Here is a 20,420-nt window from a genome sequence, read left to right on the forward strand (position 1 = left end):
ATGTGAAAAAACCACTCCCCTGAGCAACATAAGTTACATTGACTTAGCGCAGTGTAGACAGTGCTTTATGTCAGCAGCACACGCTCGCCTGCCAACATAGCTTCCTCCTCTCGTTGAGGTGCAGTCATTACATTGATGGGAGAGTGCTCTCCTGTTGACGTAGCTCATCTTCACCAGACACGCTACATCAGCACAGCTGCATCAATGTAGCTACGCCGATGTAGTATGGTAGTGAAGGCAAGCCCTGAGTGTCACAGCTAAATACGAGGTGGAACAGATTGTTTAGCATAAGTAGTTAACATGTTTCATGGGACCATTTAATTGAAGTGATCTGTTAACAGTCATAGGGAGGAAAGGAAGGGAGTAGGAGAGGAAAAAGCAGCTGGGGGTGGGGGGGCTGTTGTTAAGACCCACATGGCTATAATAACACTGCAAACAGTGTTTTCCCTACACAGATTTTGCCACTTTGTTGCTGTTGCGTAAATTTTCAGTGCAAGGTATGCCTTGGTATATACCCATGCATAGACACTCCCCTTGAGTCTTCTCAGGATGTGTCTGCTACAAACGCTACAGTGGCACAACCGCAGTGCTTCAGCTGGGAGGCTGTAGTGTTGACGCTTGCTACAGTGACGGAAGGGGTTCTTCCATCGCTGTAATTCATCCACTCCCTCAAGAGGGGGTAGCTAGGTTGATGTCAGTCTACCTGTCAGTCTAGTGGTGTCTACACCGGGGCTGACATTGCCTTAACTATGTCTCTGAGGGAAGTAATGTTTTCACACTCCTGAGTGGCGTAGCTAGGTCAACCTAAGTTTTAGGTGTAGCCCAGGACTCAAACTCTGCAGTGTGGCATGAGGTGACATGTGTCACCTGGACTCTACAGAGCCAGAGACAATGGCAGCCCCACAGTTACTCTCCAAATTCCCACAGAATCTCCTCAACAAAAGTGGTCTGAATAGCCTCACAGCGAGCAGCAGTTTCAGTCCCAGAGCCAATAGCTTCCAGCGAGATAGGGAGCCTGCAATCTGGATCCAGAGGCACAGGCTCTGGGACATGGTCCTCACAGCAGAGATGTCTTAGTCCTGTATTTGTTCAGCCCCTGAGTCCACAGAACTGTCTTCAGCTCTTCCTATTGTAACTTTTATCCTAATGAGGTCCAGTTGGCTCAGTTCTCTGATGGCGGGTGTGTGGAACCTGCTAGACTGCTTGCCCTTAAAGGAAATCCTTTGCACTGCTTCAGAGTCAGCTACTGAACAAACCTGTAACTATCTCATTCAGATGCCACTGGGCCCTTGTAAGCGCCCTCCCCTCCTTTCCTCTCTGAATGTGTGCAAAGACAAGATGATTAATTAAAAATCCATGTCTTCTCCCAACTGCCTTTCTCCCCTCTTTAGACTAAAGAAAATCAATCAGTGCAGTACTACAAGAATGTGAGTTACATGAGCAGATGGTGTTGAAAACTGACATGACATATTGAGATCCATTAATGTGATAACAACGAGTCCTGTGCTCCTTGCTAGTGACTAACATAGACATTGATAGAGCCTTGTTTGAAATGAAGAGCTCTGGCAGTAACTGTGACAGCCAATAATCCTTACCTGCTATTCATCCAAGGAAAGAGCAGGAAAAAATGAAAGTTTCTTGGGGTGACCTTTTGAAAAGCTAAAATATAGTATGTGTTAAGGTATTTTGGTCATAACTCCAGAATTTAAGCATCTATGTAAGAAATATCTTGCTTCTAGAAGACTTTAGATAAACTTTCAAGCAAACCTGGTGATTTGTTGCCTTGCATTAAAAACATCAGAGTATCGCCTATTTTCTCTAATTTTCACCCAGGATCTCTTAAAATCTCATCAGGTATTTTCATATTTTTATCACTTATTTATAAAGATTTATTTATCACTTAATTACAGGCCTTTTGTGCTGCTTATATTAATGATATGATTTGAATCATGACATACAAAGGCGGTAGAATTCATAAACCCAAGCAAATGAGTAATTTTGATTACAAAGTTTGCTTCTAAAATGATTCACTGATATTAATGTTGGTAAAGCATAAGATTTAGGTCAATAAACCTAATAGCTAGACTCTAGATACTACGTAGTAATTTTATTTATATATACATTCATACTTTAAAACTTTCAAATTAAATGATCGTATACTAGATAAAGCTAGGTGAATGTATCACTTCTGGTATACAGTAACTTATTTTGTGATGGTTCAAAGTAGGATAAGGTAGGAAAATATAACTTTTTGACACGATATTATAAAAACCTTATCTGATTATATATGCTCGTTCCTTGGATTTCATGTACTATCTTAAGTTATCTTTTTGTCTTGTCTAGCCTGTGATTACGTATACAGCTATTGCTAGGGTGTGAAAGTGTTCTTGAGAGACTTATTTAGAATCCCACACAGAAAACCGGGCACAACTGTAAGGATACACTAACTCACAACTGTAACTGCTAGACAGACAATATGAGGTGAGGTAATATCTTTTATTGGACCAACATCTATTGGTGAAAGAGATAAGCTTGAAAGAGACTAACAGAAATTGGTCTCACTCACCTTCACTCACCATCTTCACTCACCATCGCCTGGGACCAAAATTGCATATGATGCTCTTGTAATTTTGAAACCTTACAAAATATGCATGCATATCTGTATACTATATCAATGATAGATGGGTTATCCCTAATACAGTAATCTATAAGGTTAGCAATTTTTAATTTTTAATTTAATTTAAAGACTTTTTAGTTCAGTACAATGATATGAATAATGTATACAACAAGTGTCTTGTTAAAAGCTGCTCTGAGAAATCTCTGATGTTTTTACCTCTTCTCATAACTTTGATCTCTGATGAAACTAACTAATATTAACAATTATTTTCTGAATTTCTTGCTGCTTTATAATTCTTCCCAAGCAGAAGTATCAAAGGCTGAAAGGAAATCAGTATTCATATAACCTTATGAAAATACTGTTAGTTTCATTGCAGAATACTAAGTGTACCATCCATTATGAAGCTATGCTTGTGAAACAGAACTTGTTAATAGACAGCACAAAAAATCTGTTCAAATAATACTAAGGACCTAAGCCAAACCTACAAAAGCACAGAATTTCCAAATTGAAGGCTGAACTCCAATCTGTCTACTTCCAACAGTGAGTATTTTTCCATGCTTTCCTCCCCAACTTGCCTTTCACTCCAACCTGAAAATATTCACAATGTTCATCGATAATTTTTGCCGTGTTAGACCTCAATCCTGGAATAGATGCAAGTGGTAGATCCCTCTGTCTACACAGAGCCCCACTATGTGGGTGCTGGATTTGGGCCTTCATGTTACTGGACTTCTGCACAATTTTGCTAAATTCTCAGTTTGCAAATAAACTATATTTATAAAGAGGATATCTGGTGCATTGTCTTTAGTGGGGGCCCTGTGTGGTTTTTATTATTATTCATATTTATTACAGTAGTGCCTCCGGCCCAATCAAGAATGGGGCCTCATTGTGTTAGGCACTTTACAGAGTAGTAGACACTCCCTGACCTGAAGAGCTTACAATCTGTTTGACAAGACAGACACAGTGGGGGAAGGAATAGAACACATAAGCAGAGTGAACAATGTGATGGCAGCAAATATCATATTAGTTACACAGTTTTTGGCGGGGGGTGTTTAGTTAGGAAGGGATCAGCTAAATGGAAAGAAAACAGAAAGGAACAGGGTAGGGGAGAACAAGGTAAGAAAAGCAGGTGTAGAGTGAAGCAGAGGTGAAGAGACAATGAGGGAGGGGGACAGTTGGATGGCACAGGAATCCATCTGCATTCAGCTTACTGCATGAGTGAGGCTTAATGGTGCAAAATTTCTTCATGAACATTGCAATATTTTTTATTATGTATTTAAAGAAGAGGGTGGATTGAAGGCATGATAAATCCCATCTTCTGCTTTAAGACTCTCTGTAACACCTGGGTGAATTAGAGCAGGGTGTGGGGAGGTCTGACATTGTTGAATCTAAATATACAAAATGAAGACTTTGGCAAATACTGCCAAAAAAAATTGATTTGCTGAAATTTTTAAATTATGTGCTTCTTTTGTGCTCCTCGCCTCTTGTGTGTTCACTTTCTGTGAATTACTCCACATAGTAGGCACTACTCCAATAGTTGTCTCATTTCAATCCTGCTTCTTTGCTCCACAGGGGAGGGAAGTGAGCCTGAGCAGGGGAGGATTCTGTGTTGGTTCTGTTCTACCCCAACCTGACCCACCCCTTACATCATGTGGGAGGTGGTAGCTGGTGAAGGAGACACCTCTACTGGGATTACACCTACAGAATACTTCTCCCTCCACAAAGTGAATTCTCCACTGGCCCTTGATGGCCAAAATCCAGCCCCTTTGCACCCCTTGATCGCACTAGAGAATCTGGTCCAGTGCATGTTGACAGGGTTAGAAAGGAAGAGGGGTTTCGCTTCATTACAAATAGATTGTACCTTATGCTGATACAAGGTTGCAGTTTTCTGAAAACATAGATGTGGAGTTAGAAATGTAATTCCATGACTAAATAGCCTCTCCAAAGACAATAGTGTTTGAGAACTAGACAGAGGCTGTTTTTGCATTTACCACAGGTAATGAATCTGTTTAAAGAAAACATCTTTATTTACAGGTGCACAGTTACACCTGCTTCTCTCTTCTTACACAGCAGTAGCCAAATTTTTCACTTTTTGAATGCTTCTAGGAATATTTTATAGGCAAATAAATACCAACAGTGTAGAGTGACTTCACAGTGGGTGGGAAAGCGGCAAATAAACATTGTTTGGCTATAAGTATTGAAGATGAACTATGCACAGTAAAAATACTTTCAGATAAAGATCTTGTCCATCTAACTGTATTCTTCAATAGCTGTGTCCACTTAACTGCTCTAAAATAGCCCACGTTGCACAGCTGGTGCCTTAGTAAGGAAAGTTCTTCGTAGTTGGACCTGGATCACATGGGAATTAGGCAATCTGAAAATTGTAAAAGCGCCTGCATCTCCTCTTTCAAAGGAAGTATAAGTGCAGAAAGAAAAGAGTACATGCTTTTGATTTCAGTGTTTCTCTTGCTATTCCTGCAAACAGCTGTGCTTTTAAATTTAGCTTTATGTTATAAATTTCTTACTTTGAGTGAAATTCACTTCTATGCCAAGGACTGGATACCACTCAGGTCCTCACCAATAGGTGCTATTCCGTGTTCACAGATGAAATTTGCCTTTTATCTGTCATTTTATAAACAAATGTACATAAAAACGTGAACAGAGAAAACTGCAGTTCACAGATGGCTTTCCTGTGGTTTTCCTGTTACTTTTTTGCTTGTTTTCTATAGAGCCCACAATGTGCTAGGCACAAATATTAAAAGTGACAGTCCCTGTTGCAAAGAACTCACCATCTGTATGTTCTTTCTTCATTCTGTGTTACTGTAGTATTTATTACACATGTGAAAGACTAGTGTTTAAGCAAAATTGCTATAAAACTTGCCACCTTATATTAATTTTTGTCCATGGTATAGCGTAGATTGGTCTTTTCAGACCAACTCTCTGAAATGCCCAAAGATAGCATGTGTAGCTTGACATACCATTTATAGAAGTTCCCATTAAAGTATTTGGGGTGAATGGATTAATAAGGGAATTACCCCAGCCATGTCATTAGGGCTGGAAGATATGAGTGACTCCCCAGGATTGCAAACATGTGGTAGTGCCACTGGGACATGAGTCTTTAAATAGGGGAGATGTAGCAGGGTGGACACCCGCTCCTGCCTGGAAGGGCTGGAAAACAGCCCTGGAGAGGGCTGCAGCTCTAAAAGCTGGGCTGACTGGGGAAGCAGCCGCAGCTGGGCCACACCCCAATCTAGGGTTACCATATTTTCATTTTAAAAAAGGAGGACACTCCATGGGGCCCGGGGCCCGCCCCAACTCCGCCCAACTCCGCCCCTTCCCCAAAAGGCCCTGCCCCAATTCTGCCCCCTCCCCTGAATGCTCTGCCCCCTGCTCCTCCCTGCTTCCCGCGAATCAAATGTTCGCGGGAAGCCTGAAACAGGGAGGCAACAGGGAGGCAGCAGGTAAGCTGGGGCTGGGGCGGGGTGCGGCCGAGCAGCCAGGCCAAGAGGCTCTGGCCCTGGCGTCTCCCGCCCGGCTCGGCTCGGGCCCTGGCGCGCCGGCCCCGGCCCCCGGCTGAGCGCCGGCCGCCAGCCCCCGGCCGAGCACCCGGGGGCCCCGGGCCAGCCCACGGCCCCCAGCTGAGCGCCGGCACCTGGCCGAGCACCCGGGGGCCCCGGGCCAGCCCCCGGCTGAGCGCCGGCCCCCGGCCAAGCACCTCCGGCCCTGGCTCCCGGCCCCCGGCCGAACACCCCCAGGCCAGCGCCGGCCCCCGGCCGAGCACCGCCGGCCCCGGGCCAGCGCCGGCCCCTGGCCCAACACCCCCGGCCGAGCACCACCGTCCCTGGGCCAGCACTGGCTCCCGGCCCAACACCCCCGGCCGAGCACCGCCGGCCCCGGGCCAGCACCGGCCCTTGGCCCAACACCCCCGGCCCAGCGCTGGTCCAACACCCCCGGCCGAGCACCGCCGGCCCCGGCCCGGCCCCCAGCTCCTGGCCGAGCGGCCCCAGGCCAGCCCCCGGCCGCCGGCCGAGCACCGCCGGCCCCGGCTGAGCGGCCCCGGCCCGGCTCCCGGCCCCGCACTGCCGGCCCCGGCCGAGCACCCCCGGCTCCGCACTCCTGGCCCCGGACCCCGGCCGAGCCCCACCAGGCCCTCCCTATTTTCCTGGACATGTCCGGCTTTTGGGGATTTCCCCCCGGACGGGGATTTGAGGCCCAAAAAGCCAGACATGTCCGGGAAAATCCGGACGTATGGTAACCCTACCCAATCAGGCCACAGCTGGCCTGTATAAAAAGGCTGGGAGCCAGGAGCTCAAGCAGAGAGTCTCTCTCTGCATTCAGAGAGAGACGGGCCTGGCTGCAGGGAGCTAGAGGCAAAGTACCTGAGTGGAGCAGGGCTGGGGAAAGGCAGAGAAGCCGAGGAGCTCCAGCCTAGAAAGTCCCAGGCTGTAGCCTAGCATAAGGCCAACAGGTACTGGGGGTTGCAGAGGGCAGCCCAGGGGTAGGCAAAGGCAGCAGGTCCAAACCCAACCTTGCCAGTGATGAGTAGGCTGATACTGCAGTCTGCCCCAGGGCATGGAGCTAGATGACTGGTAGTAGCCTTATACTGAGGCGAGGTGGGGATAGTGAGTGGGGGTTTCCTGGGGAGAGGAGACCCTGAGAGAAAGAGGTTACTGCCAGGGGGCAGCACCCCAGCTAACAGGAGTCCAGGGAGGGACACGGGGGCCAAGCGGTAGTGGATCACTGGCCTGCAGAGGGCGCTCCAGGCTGGAAATCGAGCTAATTCCCTGAGAGACCAGCAGGAGGGGCCGCAGGGGTGAGTCCGCACCACTACAGGAGGGTTAAATTAGACAGTGAAGTGGTGCTGTACCCAGGCTTCAGGGTCACCTTGCCTTGACCCACACTCTGCCACTCCAGACACTTGTGCTTGCAGGTATTGGAGGGATGTGCCTAGTGTAGGGTTACCATATGTCCGTATTTTCCCCGGACATGTCCGACTTTTTAGTTGTTAATCGCCGTCCGGGAGGATTTTTTAAATATATAAAAATGTCCGGAAAATACGGATGTATGATAACCCTACCCCCTGCCCCTCTCTCCTCTTGGGGTGTCAGCTCGCTGCAGCCTGCGGATTGCAACCTACCCTCCCTCCCAGTGCTGCTGCAACCCCACGCCCCACAGCTAGGAGCGGTGGCATCTCTGCAGCCAGCTGCAGGGGGGGGGAGACCCGCGGCCGCCCCCGCGGCTCTGGCAGAGCCTCAGTTTCCCTCCTCCGCCCTGGCCGTGCAAGGAGCCCCCCACCAGCGGGCCGTGCAGCCGGGGCTGCCTCCCCCTCCCTCCTCTGCGGAGCCGCTGCCCGGGGGGACGGTCCCGGCGCAGGGGAAAATTTCTCAGTGCTCAGCGGCGGCTCCCAGGAGCCCGAGCTCCGCCCCCCCAGGAAGGGCCGGTGCTGCAGTGCCTCCTGTGGCTGCCCAGCCTGAGCTGCCGCAGCCTCGCCGGGTCCGGCTGGGAGCGGGGTGGAGGCCCCCCTGAGCCCGGGGGCAAGGCCCAGGCCATGCACACAGCACTTCTCTGCTTCAGCCTGGCCAGAGAGGGAGCCTGCAGCTGGATGCAGCCTCGCAAGTGGAAGCACGTTGGGGCTGGGATGCCCAGCTTGGGGGCAGGCCTGGGGCTTGAAGCAACTTCCTGCCCTCCCCCCTCCCGCTTCTGGCTGCGCGGGGGAAGCGCCCGGCCGGGGGCGCACAAGCTGGAGAGTGGCTGGAGCCAGGAAAGTTGGAGCCCAGGGAAGAGGTGGCTGTTTTGGGTGGCTGGGAGGGAGGGGGAAGGAGGGAGAATGTGGCGCGCTCAGGGAGGAGGCGGGGCCGGGGCCGGGATTTGGGGAAGGGGTCCAATGGGGCAGGGAGGAGGCGGAGTTGGGGTGGGGACTTTGGGGAAGGGGTTAGAGTTGGGGCAGGGAAGGGGTGGAGTTGGGGCGGGGACGGGGGCCCCGTGGAATGTCCTCTTTTTTTCAATGTTCAATATGGTAACCCTAGCCTAGTGGCAGATTAACCAATGAGTTGACAGGGCCTGTGCCCAAGGGCCCCAGCCAATTGAGGGGCCCCGGAAAAATGGGTGCCCCTGCGCCCTGACCCTGTTCCCTAGCAGAAACGCTGGGAGAAGCGGGGAAAGCCCCAGAGCCCAGACCCTTGCTGCAGCCCCAGGTTGGAGGACCTCTCACTCCCCACTACGGCCATGGCAACAGGACAAAGCTTCTCTGGTCTTGGAGCCGCAGTGGGGAGGATGGAATGGGGCGGGACCGTGGCTGGAACAGGGGTGGGGCTGCAGGGGGAAGGGGCAGAACGGGGCAGGACTGCAGGCAGAAGGGATGGGGAGGGCCCCCCCCCCCACTTGCTCTGGCCCAGGGCCCCATGAAATCTTAATCTGTCTCTGGATGAGCCCTACTCTCTACTTTCCTCTCTAAAAATATCTAATCACATTTGTGAGGACATTCAATTCAGCTCAACTATACAGGGCACTACTTGAGTAGAAGGGAACTTCTTCAGAAATAAAGGGGACCTCCAGATCCAAAACTTTCTCTTCCTGTGCAGATGACACCATTCCCAGTGCAGCCACTTCAGAACAAATCTTGGGATGGGACAACATGATGTTTGATTAGAGAAGAACATAGAGAATGGGGGTGAGGACAGAGAAACCAGGAAAATGGGGTGAGATTTTGTGACAGGGGAAGTGGATAACAAATAGCTGAAAATAAAGGGATAAGAGCACAGAGGAGGAGAAGCAGAGACAGAAAATCTATATTGTAAGAAATATTTGTCAGTGGTGGGCATGAAAATAGTGCTTCCAGAAAAGCCAATTAAGGTATTGTCAAATGGCTGGAACAATAGGGAACCCTAACTCACCTGATCTAGGGAAAAATAGGTGGGGGGGGGGGGTTAAAAATGACAGTGGTGAAAAGTAAGGGTAACATGTTTAAAGTTGGAGCTGTGCAAACCTGTTTGTGTTATCTCCATATTGGTTGTGAGTTTTAGTTGTTTAGTTGTTTGTTTTTGCTCAGAGCTAAATTCACAGGCTCTGAGGTTTCAACCAGGTTTTCCAATACCCTAATCTGTTTGCAAACACATAGGCAAGGCTCGTGGTGGAGGAGTTTGCTTTCCTCCTGTGGGTTTGCTGGAAGTGGGAATAGGCCTCAGCTCTGATTCAACCAGGAAACTCTGGTGTTAGTGAAAACTAGCTTCCCCCGTGATTTTATTATGCAAGTCAAAATTTAATGATGACAGTTCCTACTTAACTAGGAGAATTAAAGAAGGATTTTATGTTCTAGGCCACACTACTTGTTACATTTTGGTAGACCCTCTTCCAACTGGGATCAGTTATAATGCATTCCTCACCATATCCATCCTATTTCTTATTTCTGAGAAATCAAATTAAAATGGCTTCTGCTGAGTGGACCTTCTTGTTCCCATGGGGGCAGTTTTTTGGCAGACAGGGATACTGAAGGAATACCATGTGCTATTCCCTAAGATGTGTGCTTTAGCGCTAAATGCACCAAATCCAACACAGTCAGAAGTCCAGCAGTTCACAGATAATCAGACAGTTTCACAAAAAGCTTTGGTAATTTTATGAACTAAAACAAATGTTCTACAGGCTTATTTTTAGGCCTTCAATGATTGTAAGTCAAATATTTAGCACAGTTCTATTAGAAATACTTCCAACATGAATTTATATTTCAGACTTTTTCAGGGGGCTCTGAGAACCCTCCATTTCACACCTACATCTGGGACTTGAACTTCCAGCAAATTCAGCTCTTCCACTGATGTCTCTTTTTTCCCCCTCCTCTGAGTAAATAAACAATGTTTATTATTCCCTCTCCCTGATGATAGTGTGTGTGTGAACTGACTCCTATCAACAAATGAACTCTAGGGCAGACTTTTCCTTGGTTCAGGCCATCTTGGTAGTAGGAACTATTGACCAAAAGTCCATAATGAATTAATTAACTTTTCTTTTAAAATGCCAAGTATGAATTATTTTTGCTAAAACTGTAGTGAAAACATTATCTACTAGCAGTTTCCCCTAGATCTTTGTAATTTTGTTAGTTAAATATTTACTATGTTGTTTCTGGTTATCAGCTATGTTCATGCAGTATAAATACAAATAGTAACAGCATATAATAGATTTTGTTTCATTTATATTCATTTGTTTTAATACACATTCCATGGACAACAACAGTCGTAATCAACAAAATATGCAAAATTGCTATAAGCAATCATGGGATGCTACAAATGCAGCATATAAAATTAACTAAATACTTTTCAGAGATGGAATGGCATATTTATAATTTTTTGTGACACTTGTTCTTGATTAATCATAATACTTTACTAAAGAAACTAATTAGCTAACTACAGTATGTGACACGATGTCCCACATGCCCTAAATTTCCAGCTTGATAATTAAGAATACTAGAATGGGGAACTGGTTGAATGCAAATGATGTTTGAACTTTACCATCTTCATGATTTATCACATACTCGTTAAAAAAAAAAAAAAAAAAAAAAAACTCCAAATCTACCTTTTTGATTGGAAAAAGAATACTGTACATACACAATGGTGAATATTTAAAGCCCAATATCCATTGAACAATGATTGTTTGTTTGTTTGAGATTATTTTTCAAAGAAAAAACAAAATAAAGTTTTGCTAAAACCACCTAGCTTCAATTGGTTTCATATTGAAACTGAGATTTCCACATTACTTCCAGTTCTATTCTCCACTTTCTTTCAGAGATGCAGTCTCCTGATCCACTTCCAATTATGGTTTATCAGGGAACCAGACCTCCTGTTAATCGATTACCTGCCCTGGGTACCTGCTAAGTTGCAACAAAAGTTAATTTTACAGCATAACTTACCCACCAGGTCCCTGATCTGCTGAGAGGAAAGTTTAAAAACCCACCTCACCCTGGCCAGTCTGGCAGTGAGGAAAAATTCCTTCCTAGCCTCAACAGGCAATGAGCACGATACCCACTGCAAGGCCCCAAAACATGGTCCCATTATAAACCCAAAGGGGAAGCTTTTCTTCCTGTGCAGAATGGCCCCCAGGCTTCGAGGAAGGTATTACAAACTCTTCCACTAAGTGCAGTGGGAGCTGATAGGTTTTGCTACAGCTTTGTGTCCTACCTGTCAGCTCAGAGTCCTGCTCTTTGCCTCATCAAGACCATGAGGGAGGCTGAATGCCCAAAAAGAAGTGTGCCAGGGGGTGTACTCCTTTAAAAGGGGCCACGTGTTTTCTTTCCCCTGATGGTGCAGACTTCTGAGGCCATGGGGCAGAGGCTTCCAGTGATTTCAGTACCCATTGCTATGACTGACCATTTATACAGCATTTTGATTGTTTTATTCCTGAAAGAAAAGAGTTTATTTAGTCTCCATGTTCATCTGTCTGCTCAGATTTTGCCTGGGGTTACAAATGTTTGGGGGTATTGCCTAGGGCAGTGGTTCCCAAACTTGTTCCGCCACTTGTGCAGAGAAAGCCCCTGGCGGGCCGGGCTGGTTTGTTTACCTGCCACGTCCACAGATTCGGCCGATCGCGGCTCCCACTGGCCGCGGTTCGCTGCTCCAGGCCAATGAGAGCTGCTGGAACCACTGGCCTAGGGAATTAGTGAGGCAACTGTCTGGGAATGTTTCAAGTCTGCACTTTCCTTGTACTATGCCATGGTGGCAGGTGAAGACTGCAGATTCTTTCTATATGCCAGTCACTGGCAGCATGTCATCAATGTTCCAGGTCAATTAATGTTTTATTAATTGTAAATATACTCAGAGGCTCAGCCTGGTACATTTTTTAAAATAACAATGACATGAATTATATATCTGTATTTAAGAATTTCAAAGCAATAGTTCACAATGGATATATTAAATCTAGTAGAACCAAAGCAGATGAGCTTTTGTGGCTCTCTTTGGTTAGTTTTACCAGATGAAACTTTTTAATGCACTCTAACTCATTTTGCAAGACTTTTCATGCCAGGTCTTGACTGTCTTTTTAATCATGAGATCTGGACCATAATTCTTCATTTAAATATATCCCATGGTCTCTCCAGACATTTTTAGCAGCTTAACCTCATATTTTTCCTAATTATCTTCTTGCTATGTAGTCTGTCCAGTGGATCTTTATTTTGTTACTAATAGAGAATTTCTATTCAAGCTTTAAAATAAAATATTTCTTTTTTAATGATATAATGAGATGATATTGGTCAGCATGATAGGCAGGGCTCTAACCAGAGCAGGGCAAGCGGGGCAGCCACCCAGGACACAAAGCCACAGGGGTGGAAAAAGGGGGCCAGATATGACGCTGGGGAAGGGTATGGGGGGGGGTCACATTACCACCACCCCCGATTTTTTTTTTTGTTGCGTCCCCACCCCTAACCCAAACAGGCGGGGTGGCCCACTGAGGTAAGTCATGGGGTGGAGGTGGCACTCCCTTCCTGAGCCCCACTGTGTGGGGCTGGCTGGACCCAGCCTTCCCAAACATTACTCCGGGGTGTATCCCACAGTTGGAAAACCTCTGTGGGGTGGTCACATGTCCCCCTAGAATCTTTACATTGTGCCCCAACCCACTATCAACAGTTATGTGTTGCTTCTGAATGGGGCAGAAAAATTATGGGGAAAAAAAAAACAGTACGGGGTGCAATTATGCTTGCTCGCTCCAGGTGCTAAAATGCCTAGTTGTGGCTTGGATGATAGGCAGGGATCACAGCGTATCCGCAGCTTATCTGCTGTCAAGTGTTTTGTAGGCATCACAGCAAAGGAGAATTTTAAGAAGGGTGTTGAAGCAGGATAATGAGGTTGCTTTGTGAAATTTATGGGGAGCGTGAGAGGCAGCACAAGAGAAAGTGGCGGCTGGTATCATGGGCCGGTAAGAGTCAACATTTCAATAGTTTCAGAGTAGCAGCCGTGTTAGTCTGTATCCGCAAAAAGAAGAACAGGAGGACTTGTGGCACCTTAGAGACTAACAAATTTATTAGAGCATAAGCTTTCGTGGACTACAGCCCACTTCTTCGGATGCATATAGAATGGAACATATATTGAGGAGATATATATACACACAGACAGAGAGCATAAACAGGTGGGAGTTGTCTTACCACCTCTGAGAGGCCAATTAATTAAGAGAAAACAAACTTTTGAAGTGATAATCAAGCTAGCTCAGTACAGACAGTTAGATAACAAGTGTGAGAATACTTACAAGGGGAGATAGATTCAATGTTTGTAATGGCTCAGCCATTCCCAGTCCTTATTTAAACCGGAGTTGATTGTGTCTAGTTTGCATATCAATTCTAGCTCAGCAGTTTCTCGTTGGAGTCTATTTTTGAAGTTTTTCTGTTGTAATATAGCCACCCGCAGGTCTGTCACTGAATGACCAGACAGGTTAAAGTGTTCTCCCACTGGTTTTTGAGTATTTTGATTCCTGATGTCAGATTTGTGTCCATTAATTCTTTTGTGTAGAGACTGTCCGGTTTGGCCAATGTACATGGCAGAGGGGCATTGCTGGCACATGATGGCATATATCACATTGGTAGATGTGCAGGTGAACGAGCCCCTGATGGTATGGCTGATGTGATTAGGTCCTATGATGATGTCACTGGAATAGATATGTGGACAGAGTTGGCATCGGGGTTTGTTACAAGGATAGGTTCCTGGGTTAGTGGTTTTGTTCAGTGATGTGTGGTTGCTGGTGAGTATTTGCTTTAGGTTCGGGGGTTGTCTGTAAGCGAGGACAGGTCTGTCTCCCAAGATCTGTGAGAGTAAAGGATCATCTTTCAGGATAGGTTGTAGATCTATTTCAATAGTGAACGTGAGATGATAAGGCAGGGATAGGCTTTCAAGGGTCTTGAAAGTGAAGACAAGCAAGTGAAGACAGAGCAGGCCTTTGGCTAAAAGTTGTGTTTGATAGCTTCAGAATCTTTGAACTTTTCTTTCTTTACAGAATTGACTGTGTTAACACTAAAGTTCCAGGAGAAAAAACTCCTTCCATGTACTATGTTACAGTTCAGCAAATAAAGTCACCCAATGTGTGCGTTAAGCTGTTACAGATTTTCTTAAGTTGCAGACACTATAGAATCCAAACAATCTATTTACAGACTGGGGCCTTTAGAGGGTACATCTGATATTTTTTTCTCTTTTGTGCATAGAGTTGAAATTTTCCCCTTGAGTGGCTACTGCCATGCTTAATTAACAAGCACCTCATGAGAGAAACTGCTTCTCCACCAACTGTGACCAGCAGGTATAGACAAGAAAGCCATGTAAACTCTACAAACGTTAGCTAGTGTGCTTAAAACAGCAGGAAAAAAATGTGCTCAGTGTCCCAGAGTTATTCAGCTTTATATATTGGACAACAGCTTTTACTGGAGATGTGGGTGCAGGACTGGTGAGTGTGCTAAAATGTATTGCTAATGCTCTAGCTGTTTTTTATAAGAAAATCCTATCAGTGCTGTATAGTCAATACTTAAAACTATATGGATTAAAAATAATTTCTTGGAAAGAACCCTAAAAAGTAAACAAGTGTCCATTTAAACATTTTCTGATCATCTGATAATTTTTCACCTCTTTTTTTTGGACATTAGCACTGAAGCCTTGGAACAGTCACTGTCCCATAACAGCAAGGTTCTTCACTGCCTACCACTATTGAAATTTCAACTGGCCTGTTAAAACTTTCTCAGAGACAACAAAAAAAAAAGTCTTGTTTCTTATGGTAGAAGCACTAGAATCCAATAGTGCTTAAATAGAATGAACTGTGCCTGTAAATAAACTGCAGCTGATAAATGTAAAATTATGCTGATTTTTATATGGTTTGTACAGAATAAAATCTACATACTAATGACAGACAAAAAGCAACACATCTTATATTTCCAAACTGTGTTTATTAAGATAGTCTTGTTCTGTACCTACTTAAATCCTAATTTATGTTGGAGACAAAATTCTGTGAGTGATGAGGCTGCAGAGCTGTACCATAGTGTGGGCCTGATTTGAAGAAACAGGCATTAGGTGTCTCAGGTTTGGCCCTTACAAAAAGAGGTAGCCAAAATTATTCGACACTTCTGAAAAAGTTGGCCTAAATTTCCATCTTATCAGATTCTTGAAATCTAATTCAAAGGTATTTCTAAATGCTCTTAAAGAAGACTATGATCTTGATCCTTCATGGTACTAAGCACTCTAGCCCATCAAGCAAGCATTTAAACATGTGCTTAACTTTAAGCATATGAGTAATTCCACTAAATTCATTGGACTACCAGCACACGTAAAGTTAAGCATGAGGCTGTAGTGCTTAGAACTTGCAGGATACAGCCCCAAATGTCAGACATAACTTTTTCTAGGCCAAAATATTCTAATCCTTGATTTCAGAAGATATACAAGCCAAAGAAGAGATGTCAGGAAATATACTATGATGTAGAAATATCTTTGTATATTTTTTCATATGACAGCTTGTTAAGGAATGAATTTTACAGGAACAAAATAATGCCCCAACTCAGGAAAGCACTTCAGGACTTAAGTACTTGCTTTTGACCTCAATAGAACTTAAGCATCTACTTAATTTTAAGCATATGCATAAGAGCTGTCCTCCTGAATGTTTGCCTAACTGTGGTTCAAAGTTAGGTAGAAACAGAAATATGGATCTAAAAAGTGAGAGGAGTGTCCTTTTTTAATTGCTTTAGATTACTGTCTCAAAACAGCACTATTCAGGGATATGTGTTTTAGATTTTTGTTATTCATTTTAATCTTTTTTTTACTTTGTACCTCTCATAATATTGGGTAATAATTATTCATGCTGAATAACATTTTCAGTTTAACACCCTCTTCTATATTCTTAGCATCAGCAGCCTACAAGAGAATATTATAGTGTACTTTTAAACAGCATGAACAGTCCCATAAGCAGTATGATGTTCTTTATAAAGATGCAAATTACTGACATTTTAATACTATCAAACAAAGACTACACTCTGACATTTTAAGAGGGAAGCCATTGAATAACTGTATTGTTTCTATCTACTAAAGTACATTGAATCTTTTATTATTATTAGAGATGGCCTTCATTTTTAGGCAAGCTTTACTATATTTAATAGCTCTTTTCTCTAGTTGTATTTGTTTGGTGCATCTCAGTCTTTTATAGCTGATAAATTTAGGCATATTTACCAATGAACCATGTTCAGTAATTTACTGCTAATTAATTAGATGCAAAATTTGAATTGCATTACTTGAAATAATACAATAGTTTTAATTTAGGAAACTGTGTAATCCTATTTAATTAACAGCAAATGAACTTTAATTAGGTTTTTTTTTTTCAATGCAGGTGAGGATTTCTTGCATAGGGTAAGTGAAGAAGCAATCTACAAAGATTTGTTTTTCTTAGTGTTAATTATAGTGTGAATAAAAGTTGAACCTTCCAAGTGTCCCATTTATATTTGGCAGAAATGTTGATCAGGTTTAAAGAGATTCAGAACTGAAGAAAGTATCTGAGTTCGGGCAGGAGGATTACAGAAATCCCTGTGGGGATTTATTATACAATTTCCCAGAAGATGTTTAAAGACATGCTATTTAATCCTTTCCCCCTCCCCTGCACCCTGCAACCAGGAAAACCCAGTTACTGAATTAGAGCAAATCTGTTTCCCAACTATACAGTTGGTGTAGCAAAAAGTATAGTATACCCCTGGGAGTCTAAAGAAAATTACACATACAACTATTTTCTGTAGTATTTATCTTCAGGTCTTTATGATTTGTGATTCAAAATCCAGAGATCGGTTTCAATATTCTTATGCTAATATACAGTCAGTTTCAGCTTTATGAAAAGCAAGGTTCATTGTCTGAAAAGCCCTGTACAAGAAACATTATAGAATTCATACAGAAACAAAATGATCAGAACATAAATTCATAAAGTATCTTACATTACTGGGAACATTATACAAAAGTTCTGAGTAAGACTGGAACATCAAACAAGGGGTTGAATATAAGGAAAGTTCTGTACCTTGGATGAGTAGAGGGCAGAAGCAAAAGTAAACTCCCTTTGTTAAAGACTAACATTCAAATCCTCTATAGTGGGCCTAATTCTGAGGTGAAATCCTGGCCTCAATGAAGTCAATGGCAAAGCTTCCATTAATTTTAGTGCGGCTAAGATTTCACTCCTGTTGTATTGACTGTATCATCCAAAAACACAAGCAGCATGAAGCAAAGTTCTATGGTGTCTGGGGGGCACAGGAGGGGATAAAACCTCTCCCTGCTCTGGGGTGGTTGTTGCAGCCTTGGGCATCAGGAGACTGCATAACTACATCATTACTTCTCATAGGGGCTGGCTAGTGAAGCCTGTGAGTCAGGGGAGTCCACCATGTGGAGCGTGAACTGGATCTGGCTCACTTGGTACATTTATTTGGCCCACAAAGAGTATTTTGATGTTCCTAGCCCTCATGGTTGAGAACAATATCTTTCACGTGTGAACCGAGAGTAAACTGATTCAGTGATGTTTTCAGAGTCTGTGGCCAGCTTCAAACAATGGCAGAAGGGTGAGCTCTTCTGTACCCTGTTAATCTCATTGGAGTGTTAACTCAATGATGACACTTCAATGTCTGTTTTCTGCCCAGCTCTAACACAATTTCTCTCCCATGAAAAATTGATATATTTTTTTTGTAACATTTTCATTGCAAAATGGGACAAAAGTCAAAAATTCAAAATTTTTCACCAGAGGAAACATTCTGAAAAATTCTTTCAGGTGAACAAAAACAGAATTATTGGACTTTTTCCTGGCCACCATACTTCCAAGGCACTTTCCTCCCCAGGCTGCCTGACTCCCCATGAGGTGTCTGTCAAAAGTGTCAAATCAGCATTTTTGAAGCTGAAATTTTGCATGGTGCATGTGTGGCGCAAGCTGAACTTTTTGGAAAGTTTCTGCTAAAAATGGTTCAGCTGTTTCCAGGAATGAGGTTAGGAAAAAGGTAGCTCATGTTAAAAAATGTTTACACCTGTTTAATTCATAAGCTCTAGCCTCCATACTTTTGAAGGGGATGTGTGGGGGTGAAGGTGGCTGTGCCCTAAAGAAACATAGAGACTGAGGACTCCTCCTGGGTTAAATTCCAGGATCTGTAGGGGTATGTGCTCCAGTGTAAAGATCCCCTGAGGTCTAATTTTTAAGCCCAACCTGACCTGAGCCCGAGAGTGTTGAGAAAAATCGTATCTGACACGATACATCCAAGCCCAACACTTGTTATCAGGTCCCATGAGGCTCTGGGTAGTTGAAGGTTCTAGTCAGGGCCGGCTCCAAGCACCAGCCTGGCAAGCAGGTGCTTGGGGCGGCCGCTCCAGAGAGGGGTGGCACGTCCAGGTGTTCGGCGGCAATTCGGCGGATGGTCCCTCACTCCCACTGGGAGCAAAGGACCTCCCGCCGAATTGCCGCCGCAGATCACGATCGCGGCTTTTTTTTTTTTTTTTTTTTTTTTTGGCTGCTTGGGGCGGCCAAAATCCTGCAGCCAGCCCTGGTTCTAGTCAGAATACTTTTTGCTGTACTGTAGCAGTGGGGGGATCTCTGAGAGCAGTCATCCCTCCCCGCTTCCTTGGTGGTGGAAGTGGGTCTTTCCCCTTTGGCTGCACCAGGTGGAGGAGAAAGGGTCTTGAATCCTTTGAGTCCCCAGTCCTGGGCCACCACTGCAGCTGGGACACTGTAGCTCACCACTCACACGAGGTGATGGAGTTTGCCCCAGAAGACAGCCCCCTGCCAGGCAGCTGGTGGGGCTTGACACCTGGCAGCAGGGAACTAGGGAGCAGGATGCCCTGGCTGCCACAGGCCTTGGGAGTGAAGGGATCAGGCTGGCTCACTCACTTTGGGAGGCAGCAAGGCCGCCAGGTCTGCGTGGCTGGGAAGACTGCCCAGACTTGCACACACAGCGAGTGCTGGAGAGGCTGGCACCCACCTCAGTCTCTGCCAGCCATGGCTCCTTGGCTCACTCTGTAGCCTCAGATTCATGGAGTTTTTTGGTTTATTAATCTTATATCAGAAACTTTTAGGCTCTGCGAAAATTATACCTTTTCAGTCTGTGGGACCTGTCAGGCATAGCAGCAGTTAAATGGAACCACTTTGCTCATCTTTCACCATGAAATCATTTAAGATGGATGAGACCCCTAGGGAATTATGCTAGTCCATTTCCGTGTATCGTAGAGGGACTGATTTCATTAGTTCTGAAAGATCCCTAATAAATGGCTGTTTTGGCCAGTCTTGAATACCTTGAATGATGATGATCTTTCTTAAACGGCTTGTAAATTTCAGCCAAAACCTCCACTGGTTTGATTAACAAGAGGGCTTCAACCAATCAGTATAGGGAAATGCAGCTGTTTTTCCTACAAACCTTGTTCAACTAACTAACCACTGTAAACTGATTTTCCTCCCAAACAGGCTGGGTCAGTATAAAGGAGGTGTATCTCTCCTCTAGAGCCAGGCTCTTCACCTTTACTTTACATGAGCGCAGCCAATAGTCGCTTGTTCTGCCTATCAGCTATATTGTTTAGTTATACCATGGGTTTAATTAATGCTGCAGAAAAGTTATTGGCCAAAATGAGGGATAGAAAACATTGATATTCCTTTCCAGCTTTCACCTATGGTATGTGCCAGAAATGTATGGCATAAGGAAAAGATTGGTGAAATAGATTCCATTCTAGAAAACCTGAAAGTGATGATAGATGTAAATAATCATTTATCTCTTTAATGCTCAACAATATATCTACAAAAACAACAAGGAGTCTGGTGGCACCTTAAAGACTAACAGATTTATTTGGGCATAAGTTTTCGTGAGTAAAAA

The 20,420-nt window shown here is 44.6% G+C and overlaps 1 protein-coding gene across 3 annotated transcripts in view; it reads left to right on the forward strand.

The window, feature by feature from the left end:
• Window positions 1-20,420, forward strand: part of LOC101935011 (heparan sulfate glucosamine 3-O-sulfotransferase 1-like) — a 126,381-nt gene that overhangs the window by 40,855 nt on the left and 65,106 nt on the right. For 2 of the 3 annotated variants that reach the window (XM_005304161.5, XM_005304160.4), the window contains exon 2: window positions 16,934-16,953. The exons of the other annotated variant lie outside the window; for it this stretch is intronic. The gene's annotated coding sequence lies outside the window, so the exon portion shown is untranslated. The remainder of the gene's footprint in view (window positions 1-16,933; window positions 16,954-20,420) is intronic. 3 annotated transcript variants of the gene reach the window in all.

Source organism: Chrysemys picta, chromosome 7 (assembly GCF_011386835.1).
Source record: "Chrysemys picta bellii isolate R12L10 chromosome 7, ASM1138683v2, whole genome shotgun sequence".
In the NCBI taxonomy this organism is placed as follows: Eukaryota; Metazoa; Chordata; order Testudines; family Emydidae; genus Chrysemys; species Chrysemys picta.